Genomic DNA, 12,895 nt, shown 5'->3' with positions numbered 1-12,895 from the left:
TTGCAAAAAGCCAGTTTTTCCCTACTGCAAAGGAATAAATTTTATTTAACTATCATGGTGGTTGTGAAACATTGAGATGGTTGACAGCATCTCAATCCCAATTAAGTATCATCATTATCCCAACAATATTAATTAAAGTAACATGATGAGATCAACGGGATAATCCAAGAACCAGATACTCAAGATGTCCATAACCGGGGACACGGCTAATCATGATTAGTTTATACACTCTGCAGAGGTTTGTGCACTTTTCCCCACAAGACTCGATCTCCTCCGTTGGATTTCTCGCACTACAAGGTGTTTGAGAAACGGATGACCGAGACACAGTCTTTCAGAAGCGTTAGCACCTTACGATGGGTAGACCGGTACACCTACATCCCCTACATCTGCTAGTCTACCACTGTAAGAGTTCACACGACTTAATCAACTATGCTAGAGCCCATAATAGCTTGTGGCTGCACACGGAAGTTTCTAGCATGAATAATCTCATGATCCCTTTGAACCTGGGTGGCGGTCCAAAAGAAAAACAGGCAATCCTGGAATACCCAGGTACCTCAATCCACCCAGATGTGTGTTTAAGTTGCCACCTTAAGTAAACCATTAAATTAACAATCTCACATCTGTCATGGAAAATTCACTCAAACCCAATCCACGTCTACGAGCATAGCATAGCAATATAAGCAAACGTAGAAGTAACTCCCAAGGGTTTGATAATAAAACAGGTAATAGGTACTACCTCAACTACTTCCCAATACCCACAATTTAATTAGGTCCTAACCATGCAATGTTTGAGGGTTGAATCTAATGCATAAAAACTGGGTATGAAAGGGATATGATCAAAGTGTGAACTTGCCTGCAATGTTGATGAAGATGATTCGCACTCAAAACTCTTGATAGATCTACTCGTCACACTCCGGTCAATCTATCGTAAGCAAGCAGTAGCAACCATACATAAGCAATCACTCAAGATCAGAAAGATCGAAGAAAACAATTCGGAAAACTTCAAAACCAAGCAAATAACTCTTGCAACATAAAACAATTTCTAACAGCACCAAAATTATGTGAATTTGGCCTTATCAGAAAGTTTAGGTCAACAGCTTCGCTTTGCAAAAAAAATCAACTCAAACGGAGTTATAAAACTCAAGTTATGTTCAAAAGAAGATTCAAATACAAATCTGTTTGAAATCAAATTTTAAAACTTTCAAAAACATGTTTAAGTTGTATTACTGGATAAAGGGAATCATAACGAAAAGTGGGCGTTGGTTTCATCGAAAACGGAGGTACGGATAAAAAGATATGATCAAAAGAAATTTGACGAAACAAATTTCGAAATTTGAAAATTTCAAAAAGTTGACGTGACAGGTTAACTGGATAGGTGAAAACAAGACGAAACTATAGGCGCTAGTTTCATCTAATTTGGATGAACGAGTAAAAAGTTATGGCTATTTGAAAAATCAGGGCCAAACTGTTTTGTAGAAGAAAAATAGCTATGGCTAAAAAAAATAGGTCTAACGCATAAATACAGAGAACGAATAAATATACCTAAAAGACGACTTCGGGGTGAGGAGACAACTTCCAAAGTCCCGCCGGAGAGGAGAAATATATTTTTAGCTAGTCAAACCAAAATATTGATTTAACCCGCAATGGATAATTTTTGGAGCCTCTATGGGTCTATATTTATAGATGAAAAAGAGGTTTAGGGGTTAAAGGCTAGGCAATATGGGACTAAACGTAGACGAACAAATAAAATAAACGGGAAACGCATGGGCTAAAAGCACCACGGGCCGGCTGCGCGCGCACGCGTACACTGCAGTTTTTTTTTAACAAAAATCGGCCTAAGTAAAAAAATAAAAAGGATGGCTGGGCCTGGCCCATTTAGGAGAGGGAAAAACAAATGAGGCGCCCGCTGCCACTATGCTACGCGTGTGGGCGGTAAATAACTATGGGCCGCATGTACAGTTTTTTTTAAATTGAAACAGAAGGAAAACCGGATAAAGAAATAAATTAAAATTTTATATCGGCATATTATATATCAAAATTTTCAGAAAAAGATTTTCTACAACATGAATATTTTTTTAAAGTCAAATAAAGACCACAAAAATTCAAATAAATCAAACAGTGCTACTACCTTAATAAAATCCAATAAAAATCATTTCAAAAATACCAAAATGATTTCAAATTTATTTCACTCCAATTTTCTGTTGTAGGGAATCATGTTACCCTAATTTCTTTATATTTTATTTTTGGAGAAAAATAATTTGAATAAAACCCAAATAACTCCAAATTAAAATAATTTCCAAAAGGACTTGAATTTGATCCTTTGAAACTCCCAACTCATATTTCATATGTTTTGAAGAAGTCATTTTATCTTCACTCGTGAAAATCATTGAGTTGCATAAAGTTTCAGAATTGGAAATATTCTCAGATGAAATTCAATTATTTTCAACACCCCTTGTCATTTAAATAAATGGAAGAAGTCATGTCATCTTCTCTACAGGGTTTTGTGGTGAAAAGAATTTGAATTCATGGAGATCATAACAGCAAAAATGAAAGTTTGGGAAAGTCCTTTTATTCCCTCTCATTTAACTTTCAAAAAGTTTCGAATTCCACTCAATTTCACTCAATCAAGCAAACAATCAATCCAATCTATCTGTTATTATAACATTCCAAAATTTAGAATTTTGGGATGTTACAGGTTCATATGAATGGATTCCTATACTCCCATAATCTCAATGGAAAATAAACATTAGCGTATATTCAATAGAAAAGTTCCTATGATATGAACCAAATTACATCTCTTTTCTAATCCCTCCTCATAGGAATTGAGATACATGTCATCTCTAGATTCAATAGAAATGTTCCTATGATGTGAACCAAATGACATCTCTTTTCCAATCCATACTCATAGGAATTGAGATACTCCATGTCATCTCTTTCCCTACAACTTCCATGTATACATCTTCTATTCCTAAATAGCTAGTACAACCCACTAGTAGCTTTTTTCCAAGACATGCAACTATGGCACAAGAACTATATAGTGTGCAAATAACTTGAAAGATGGTCGCTGGATGAAGCTAATCCGACAGTGCAGATATGGCAAATCCGAGCACTACTGGCCGTTGGATATCATCAATATTCCACCAGATCTGCCACATGTACAATTTAGAAGACTCCATGGTTGAACTTAAGCATAATGCACAAACCTCGAAACACAAGCACTTCTCCTTTGTTCTAGAATCTTCCGTATCATAATTGATTTTTTTTCAAAATGAATTGCCATTATTTGTTTTTTACTTTATGCTTTACAATGCACAACCCCATGAATCTTAACAATTTTATAAAACTAATTGATTTTGAATGAGATGAACTATAAGAACTAAACGAACATCTACATCATGCATATATGACTCAAAGCTTTACATGCTATAGTGTGTATTTATTCATAATTTGGTTTCGAAATCTCATGCGGTCAATGCATGTGTACCTTACTAGTTTTGAGTAGAGTAGCAAATTTCACGCGGCCTCGGGTATATCAAAATGTAGGGCCCATACATCATTGCCTTTCGGTCGAACCTACGTCCACAATTTTTTGTACGTACTATATCTCCACTGGTCCCTGAACCCAAAATGTTGCCTCGTTCCCCTAAAACCAAGCGGACCACACATATTTAAGGCATCGACTCGAACTCAATCCCTCTCCCGTTTACTACGACGTGGCCCCGCACGCCGTAGTAGTACTCCTACAAACCCTACCGCCGCACGCATCATCGGTTTTCTTCAAGAGGACGAGGGAGAAGCTGATTTGTAGTGGAGGCGCTTTCAAAAAAATGATCTGTAGTGGAGACCCCTACCCTAGGGTGCCCTAGGTAGTAGCCGCACGCATCATTGGTTTTCTCTTTTCTTTATGCTCTTGCGCCCTAGAGTGAAATGATGGTTTCTTCGTCCGTCTAGCTTAATGCGGGAAAGGTGGGGCTTTGTGATTTGACCCCTCATCGCTCATTTTCTACTACTGCGGCGCTACGACCGGGGTGCCTCCAATTCCAGCCGCTGCTCCGAACAGTAATTTGGTGCATCGCACGTGGAACAAGACGGTGGATGAGCCACATGTCGGCCAAAGGGGTCCTGTTAAGTGTGTCGCCATTTTGTGTGCGGACTGACCCTGCTTGAGTCGCTACGCCAACACGACAGGTGCAGCCTACCACTTGGTTTTGCTCCTTGGTGAATCCCGACTATATTGATCTAAAAAGATACGTACTGAACTACCCTCTCCGTCTCGTTTTTTTAGGCGTCTCGGTTTATAGGGCGTGCATGTAGTTCTAGGTCATCCATTTGACTAACAAAATATGAGTTACTATGTCACAAAAAGTATATCATTGGATTATTAAGCGGATGTAGTTTCTAAACATATACTGTTCATCACATATATAGCCAGTTAAATTCTCAACCTAGAACGACGTGCATGCCATGTAAACCGATACGGATGAAGTATAGTAGTAAAAATGAGGTGATTTTACCGAGCGATCAGCGGGGGAGCATGGCCTGTCATGCGGTCCCATGTGTCATGATGTACCAAGGCAATGCGCGTGTCCCTCTTGAGGCAGAAGCAATACTATGTGGTTTGAGATGATGGCGAACCGAAGTGTGAAATAATGGTTGCTTCGTCCGTCTAGGAAGATGTGGCATTGTGATTTGACGTCTCATTGCTCATTACTACTACTACTGGGGCGGTACGACTGGGGTGCGTCCCCCTGCTGTTCTGCACTGTTATTTGGTGCTTGACACGTCGACCCGGTTGCTATAGGTCCCACATGTCGGCGACAGGAAGTACAGAATTCATGAAAGCGAGCGTCGATGGAGGAGTACAAGACACGGCTTGGGTTTTTGCTGCTTCGCGCGATCCATCGATACAAACCCGGACTAAAAAAAAGGCGAGGGCGGGTCTTTTCCCGGGCGGCAGGCAGGGGAGTTTGGCATAGTATGTTCGAGGCAAGGAGGCAGGAAGGGAAACAAGCAAATAAAGGTTGAGCGACTTAGTTTTGGGAAAATCTGATTTTACGGAGTACGTACCCACTAGGGTTTATAGGGCTCATCTAAAAAACATTAGTTTTTCCGTTTTATAAGTCTCAATTCTACTACTGGTAGTAGTACCATCACATGTTGGATTTCGAGGTACGTTAGATCACCCGATGCAAGCAGTGTCAAGAGAAAACACACCAATGCACGTAGAAGTTCATGGAAATTTAGTGGTCATTCATGCATTCGTTCTAATTAATGCCTCGGTAAACATAAATTCTTGAGAAAAACGAGCGTACTAATTACTTGTGCAAACTAGGAGTACGAAATTAATTCGACCACTCACCGTCTACCTTGGTTGGAGAGATTTTGAAATTGAGCCATAAACTGGAAAGGAGGGGGTAGTAACTTTTGTCTCGATTACTATTTGTGGCCTTGTATAGATGCAAAATGTATTTTTTTAGTGGCCTTGTATAAGTGAATGGAAGGAGTACTAAAGGACATATATATTCCAAACAATATGATAATCTCTCTAACCAAGGTACTAGTAGGGACGAGGAGTAAACGGAGGGAGTAGTAAAATTTTCTCCTCGTCCTGCGAGCCACCGCGTGCGTGGGCGAGGGAGCGGGCGTAAGGCGTACAGCACTACTACTAGTAAGCAAGCTTCACCTCATCCTGCGAGCCACTGCGCCCGTGGGAGGGGGAGATGGCGTACTAAGCAAGCTTCTCCTCGTTCTGCGAGTTGACAGGACACGTCAAAAGTACTTCAGTGTATAGAGTCTTGCCTCTAAGGTAGGCCCCACATGGTTTGCCTCTTTTTTAACATAACTCGTCAAGTCACAATTTGTTTGTTCACCCATGGCAGACGATCCTCCTTCCACCAAGTGGACAACCAGTACACGATCAAATTACCACGTGGGCTGCCTTTTCGTACAGAAACACCGTGTACCCGCGCGGGTGTGGTTGGGAAAGAGACGGAAGTACGTGCGCTGTGCGTGCACCTCTTCTCTTCGTGCACATCCCCCACCTACGTGGGTGTGTGTGAGAGATACAAACCTAGACAAATGGCTTGTGCGGAATAACTACTCTTCGTAAGCCATTGTAAGAGTGAACAAAATGGTGAAGGAGGAGATAGGGGAGCGGCGGAGGTGCGCGATTCTTGGCCGGCGTTTGGCCTGGTTTAAATACGAGATTAAATAGACGGCGGACGGGAGGAGATCGGCCGGCGTTGCGTTTAATGCCGGCCCGGTCATGAACGGACGTGTGTCTAGAGTGGGTTTCTCGGCTTCCACACGGGCGGGTTTCATGGAGGCATTTGAATGCGGCAAGGAGGCGTGGTCAGCCGGGCGTGCAGCGAGTGGCGCCCTCGACTCTGACGTAGGACACCACGCCGTTCTTCCACTGACGTGTGGGCTCTTTGGGTACATGGCCTGCATGTTAGTGACCCAACGCTGGTAGCGCACAGTAGAGGAACCTTTGGTGGGCCAGGGCGGTCAGAAGCAGGCATTTCATAAACCGATGATTGTTCATTGAGTGTGACGTCATCCTTTTCATGTAGATAAGCCTACTATGTTGATAGCCCGTTCGATACATTGTGATTCATAAAGACCGCTGCAAACATCAATGTTCTGCTTATCACAGATAAGATTGATTAATACCCGTAACAATCCATGTCCTTAACAAAGGGTGCATGCACGTATAGGTTGATCGTGTGTCTTGCGTCGTGTGCTGTGTGCATGCAGGCGTGCGAGTGTTGTGTGCGTGCAAGGGTACGTTTCAGTGTTGCATGCATGTGTGCGTACGTGCGTGTGTTCGTGAGTGCATGTGTACATGTCAGTGTTGCACGCCTGCATGTGTGCGTGTGTTCGTTATGTGTACGTGCCAGTGTTGCACGCCTGCATGTGTGCGTGCATGTGTACGTGCGGGGTGAGGCTACACGTCAGTCGACTGACTTTTTTATCTCTGGTCATTAGATTTTCCAGCCGTTGGATACGAAATCAAGGGCCTGCAGTTTATCATCAAACTCCACCCCCCTGAGCCACCAGCCACCGCCGGCCCCGCCGCCCGCGACCGGCCCGCGCCGCCACGCCGCCCCACCCGCCCCGAAACCACTCCCCACCGCCGGTCCGCCGCCGCACCGGCCATCCCTCTAGCCCCCCCACCCCCGCGCCGAGCTTTTTTTCCGGCGATCCCCACCCCACCGCCCAATCAACGCCCCCCCCCCCCACCGCCAGGAACTGCCAACCAGAGGTCTCACGACTTCGAGTACCCACCGACCACTAATTTATTACCATTTCTGTCCTTCATATACGTGCTGACGGGTGGGCCCTATGGTAATGTGCGCTGCCGAATGTGGACTGTTTGACTGGTCAATTGATCGTGTCATCAACAAATTACGGAGCTGTATGGTGAGCCAGTGACCGTATGATCACCCTAAAATGTATTTTATTAACACAGTACAGACTCAAACTACCATTTCTTTCTTTCATATACGGGCTGACAGGTGGGCACACGGTTACGCGCCCCGATGGTGCAACACTAGTTGCTCCAGGTGGAATGTTTGACTGGTCAATTGATTGTGTCATCAACAAAATACGAAGTTGTACGAGTGAGCCAGTGACCGTATAATCATGACATGTATTTTTTTAACACGGCACAGACGCAAGGGCTCATATGTACGCGCAAGCACTCACCGCTATAAGCGCACACACGCAGACCCTACCCCTATGAGCACCTTCGAGAGAGTGAGCCAGCATATGATCTTGAGATTTTACAAAGTCACCATAGGTGCCTCGTAGTCGAGTGGAACGTCTCCTCCCACTGAATGCACATCGCCAGAAAATACTGAAATTAACCTAGGATAAATGCGAGCACCAGGACTTTAACCCTGGTGGGCTCGAGAAACCACTATCCTCCTAACCATCCAACCACATGTTGGTTAGCACGACAAAATGTATGTGGTGACCGTGATGAGCTTATTCTGAAGTCCAGTGACCATATCGTGCTTTCGCTTCAAATACAATGACCGTGAATGTCGTCAACAAAATACGGAGCACGCATCAAATGCAAAGTCCGTCAGTGTCATCAAGAAAATACGGAGACGTATCATGAGCTAGATACCGTATGATCACCATGAGAATGTATACGGTGACCGTAATGAGCATATTCTGAAGTCCAGTGACCATATAGTGCTTTAGCTTGAAATACAGTGACCGTCACGCGTGAATGTGTCGTGGGCATGCATACTTTTAGAGGGCCGAGAAATAGTTTGTGTGCGTACGTGAAAGTGGTGTAGAAAGAGGGGATGTCCGGTGGAGACAAGGAGAGATATGCCCTTTGTTTCTCTTTCCCGTGACTAATATTTTAGGAGAATATATAAACATTCACAATGCAGAACAAATATTTTTGGATCCACCATGCAATTAACTTTCATGTATAACATTGTACTATTGTATATGCTTATTTTCTTAGTGGCCGATTGCGTGTGTGGTGTGGTGGGCACATCATTTCTAGTTGTGGTGGGTCAACATGAGGACTCATGGGTCGGTTCCATCCTGCGCCACATAGGTTGGATCGAGATGCGTTATACGAAGACCCATGTGGAGGACTCGGCGTACAACACGAAGCTAGTTACCAGAGTCGCGGAGGACTCTATCCCCACTGGTGATAAGCCGACTATATATGATTTGTAACCCTAGGCCCCTAGTATGTTATAGAAGCTTGGTGGCTAGTTCGTCGATAGTATACACACACGCACAATGCATGGTATTCACGTGTACTTTGTACACACCCCTATCACTAATATACAGTACCAGGAGTAGGATTTTTCCTCAACTGCAAGGGCCCGAACTAGGGTAAAACTTCGCCTCGTATTACCATCCAGCCTAACAGTCATGGATATCCTACCGAATGATATGATGGAATCATATCTGCCAACTACTAAGAGAGAGGTGTGTCTGGGGGGCAATGTGTGCGAGAGAGGCCTGAAGATAATGTGCGTGCGGGAGACACGTTGGCACATATATGTGCGTATAGAGGGCTAGTAGAGACCGTGCGTGTGTATATATGCATGTGAGAGAAATAGTGTTTTCCAACTGAGATTAGTGAAAAGAGTGGTACATAGTAGTCAGAAAGAGAGAGAGAGAGAGAGAGAGAGAGAGAGAGAGAGAGATACAGAGAGAGCATGTGCGTGAGACTCCCGACACCCCAAGAGAGATTGTGAGCATGTGTGAAAGAGAAATGCCGATGCATATAAAGTGTGTGCACTCATGCGGTAGATAGAGAGATATATAGCGCGTTTATGAGAACGTGCAGAGGCATAGTGCATCTACATGTAAAAGGCTGCTCTACGCATTAAATTAAAATATAAATGGCATTATTATTTTGGATGAGATCATGAATTTTGCAAATTGCGTATGGATGAAAATCGGTCTATCAGACACCCATACTCTATTGAATTCTAGCATGTGCATGTGTTTATTTCATATTATCGATCCATAGAGTGAGAGAGGTTTGAAATACAGGCAATGGATGCTTTTGCAATTCATATATAAACATTAATTAGTGCACTCCATGTTGTTAGTGTGAAGCACTTTATACGTTTGTCACTTGCATGGATACATTCCAAATTGCTAGCTACGAAATAGAATACATGTCGAATTCAACATAAAGGGGGTTTCGAAGATTCGAATTCATAGGAAGTGCATTCATCTATTTGAACCCGAGATAATCGCATTTGTAAATCAGATGTAAAAGGGGGCATCCATCTTTGTTGTGCGTTTGAACATGCTATATATATCATACGCATGTCTAACTTTTTTTTTTGCAACCAAGGAGATTATATCTGGAACCATGCATGAACTGAGCTAAGTTGCATATTTTTTAATATATACTCGTGTACAATTGAACGAAGCGTCAAACTTCACAAATCTTTACTCATGTACCCCCTCGTGAACTGAGCTAAGTTTGACAAATCCTGAAAGTTCAATTCAAGAGAACCGAAAACGTTAATGCTTCTGCTCCCAAATATTGAACGAAGCGCCAAATAGGCCTCTGGTCACCCGAAACCGCGCGAGACTAATGTTTGGTGGTAGGAAATTACTGTCCTGACTCTGGCCCGTGTAGCCTATCGGCCTGATGTCCAAAGGTCTAAACCGGGGTAGGTTTGTAACTTCACCAAGACGCCAGTCTCAACCGCCTCCGAGAAGCATTCATACGCCATGGGCGCCTAAACACCCATGCGCTTGGCTGAAATCTATCCCGCCCACATTTGGGACACCTGAGAGTACTGTCCTACCCCCAACTCGCAATATGTCCAAAATTTTAGATGGGGGCAAAGTTTGTAACTTTCCCCAAATTTCAAACAAGCGCGTCGCAAACCGAAACATTGTTCCCCCTTAGTTCCCCGCCTCCCTCTGTTTCCCCATTCATACTCCGTGGGCGCCAAAGCGCCCTCTCCACCAACCACAAAACCCTAGCATCGGTGTCTATCATAGGGGTGTGGGGCGCAGGAGCTGCTTGCGCCCGATCTGGAGGTCGGTGGGGCTTGAATGGATGGCAGAGGGGCGGTGACAAGCACGGCGGTCCGGTGAGGTCGAGGGGAGGGCGCAGGCAGGGGACTGGGCTGGTGGTCGCTGGCGTTTCGAGGAAGATCGTCAACACTGACTGGCTGGAGGTAGATGAAGGCGATCTGCCCGTTCTTTGTACATCGGACGGTGCAGAAAAAATGGACTGACCTATTTGTTTTCAGTCGAATGTTATTTTCATAGAATCCTGTAGTAATTTAGTGTGCCATGCATGTTGTAGAGCTATCATATGTCTCCCCTCATTTATTTCTCACCGACCTGCTATCTGCTACCTTTACACTGTACTAGTTGTGCACACACTTCACCCATACTCACACTATTGTTTTTTTATGCATGGGTATTTCAGACTCTGACGCGGTGTTGATGAATGCTGAAAAGAAAAGATAGAAGTCACTCTAGTGTAATTCGAAGATAAGCACTAAGCGTTTCAGCGCTCTAAAGAGTGCAGTGTCAGCAGTTGGAGACAGTAAACGTAGCTCTGTAGTTGATGATCTCAATTGCCACACACAACCATCCCAGGTGCTTGCTTTAACTTCGCACTGTCAAATGTGGTTGCATGTTGCATATGGTGTCTAGCTTGTATTGCTTCCAATTTGGTTAAATTGCATCAGCTTACTTTACACATTATACCTTTGACAATGACATGCCTTCCTGTTTTTGATACATACTACATATGTCTATTAACCATGTTCGTACATCAAACTAATGCTCTTTTGTATCCCTCATCAATCACTTATGATGAGACAGTCACCCGAGTGGGTTACTGTGAGATGCCATACTCGTTTAAAGAGTGCAGTGTCATCCTCCCCACATGATTCTCAAGAAACAGCAAGGCTAAATGAAGATAGTCAACGTAGCTCTCTAGTTGATGACCGCAATTCCCCCACACCACCATCACAGGTGCTTGCTCTAACTCACAGTGTGATATGTGGTTGCATGTTGCATACGGTGTCTAGCTTGTAATGCTTCTAATTAGGGTAAATTGCATCTGCTTAGTTTACACATTATACCTGTGAATATGACATGCCTTCCTATTTTTGGTACACACACATCTATGTGTTAACCTTGTTCTTACATGAAACTACCTCTCTTCTGTATCCTGCATCAATCACTTACGATGAGTCACCTTTATTCGTTGCATATTGCATATTATTTCTAGCCTGTTGCCATGTATTGCTTCTAATTTGGTCAAATACATTTGTTAGGGCACCCTTTTAATTTGGCAGAGTGATATTGGTTTCATCTTTCATATTGTTTCTAGCTTGCATTGATTCTAACAAGTTCAAGCACCTTGTGCTTAGTTTACACTTTATACATCATACATGTCAATATGTCACACCGTCCTGTTTTTCATACATATTCCATCCTCCTATCATGCGGCTGCCTTACATGAAAGTAGTGTTAGTCAGTATCATGCATCAATGAGTTCTGAAGAGCAAATTTTATTCCTTTTTCTTGTGGGTTTGACTTAACAAGGCAAAATCAAGAAAGGACGGAAAAGAGTAAGGAAGGCGATGATGGTGGTCCTCTGCAGCAACGTAAACGGAGCATCTGTACCGATTCTCCTTGTACTGATAGTGCATTACAAGGTCCAAGTCTCCGCTCCCCTACTCCACCATCTAAGGTGCTTGCTCTAACTTGGCAGTGCGATATCTGGTTGCATGTTGCATATGGTGTCTAGCTTATATTGCTCCAAATTAGTGTAAACTGCATCTACTTAGCTTAACATGATACGTGTGAATATGACACGCTTTCCTGTTTTTGGTACATACTATATCTGTCTATCACACCATGTTCTTACATGAAAATACTCTTCTTGTGTATCCTGCATCAGTCACTTATGATGGAACACCTTTAAGTTGGCAGTGTGATATTGGTTTGCGTCTTGAATATGATTTCTAGCATGTATTGCTTCTAGTTTGATGAACGCCACCTATGACGAGATAGTTTTAACTTGGCACAGTGATATTGATTGCACCTTTCATATGGTGTCTAGTTTGTAGTGCTTCTAATTTGTTGAAGTGCCTTCTGCTTAGTTACCACATCATAGGTGTGAATATGTCAAGCCGTCCATTTTTTCGTACATATTCCATCCTCGTATCATGACTTTGCCTTTCATTAGAGTAGTGTTCGTCAGTATCATGCATGAATGAGTTCTGAAGAGCGAATTATATTCCTTTTTCTTGTCGGTTTGACCTCACAATGCAAAATCAATAAAGCTGAAGGAAATTGATAAGGCATTGGATGATGGTGGTCCTTCCGAGCAACTGAAACGGAGGTTCTCTACAGATTCTAC

This window comes from Triticum aestivum, chromosome 2D (genome assembly GCF_018294505.1).
Source record: "Triticum aestivum cultivar Chinese Spring chromosome 2D, IWGSC CS RefSeq v2.1, whole genome shotgun sequence".
In the NCBI taxonomy this organism is placed as follows: Eukaryota; Viridiplantae; Streptophyta; class Magnoliopsida; order Poales; family Poaceae; genus Triticum; species Triticum aestivum.
This window is presented reverse-complemented; position numbering follows the sequence as displayed.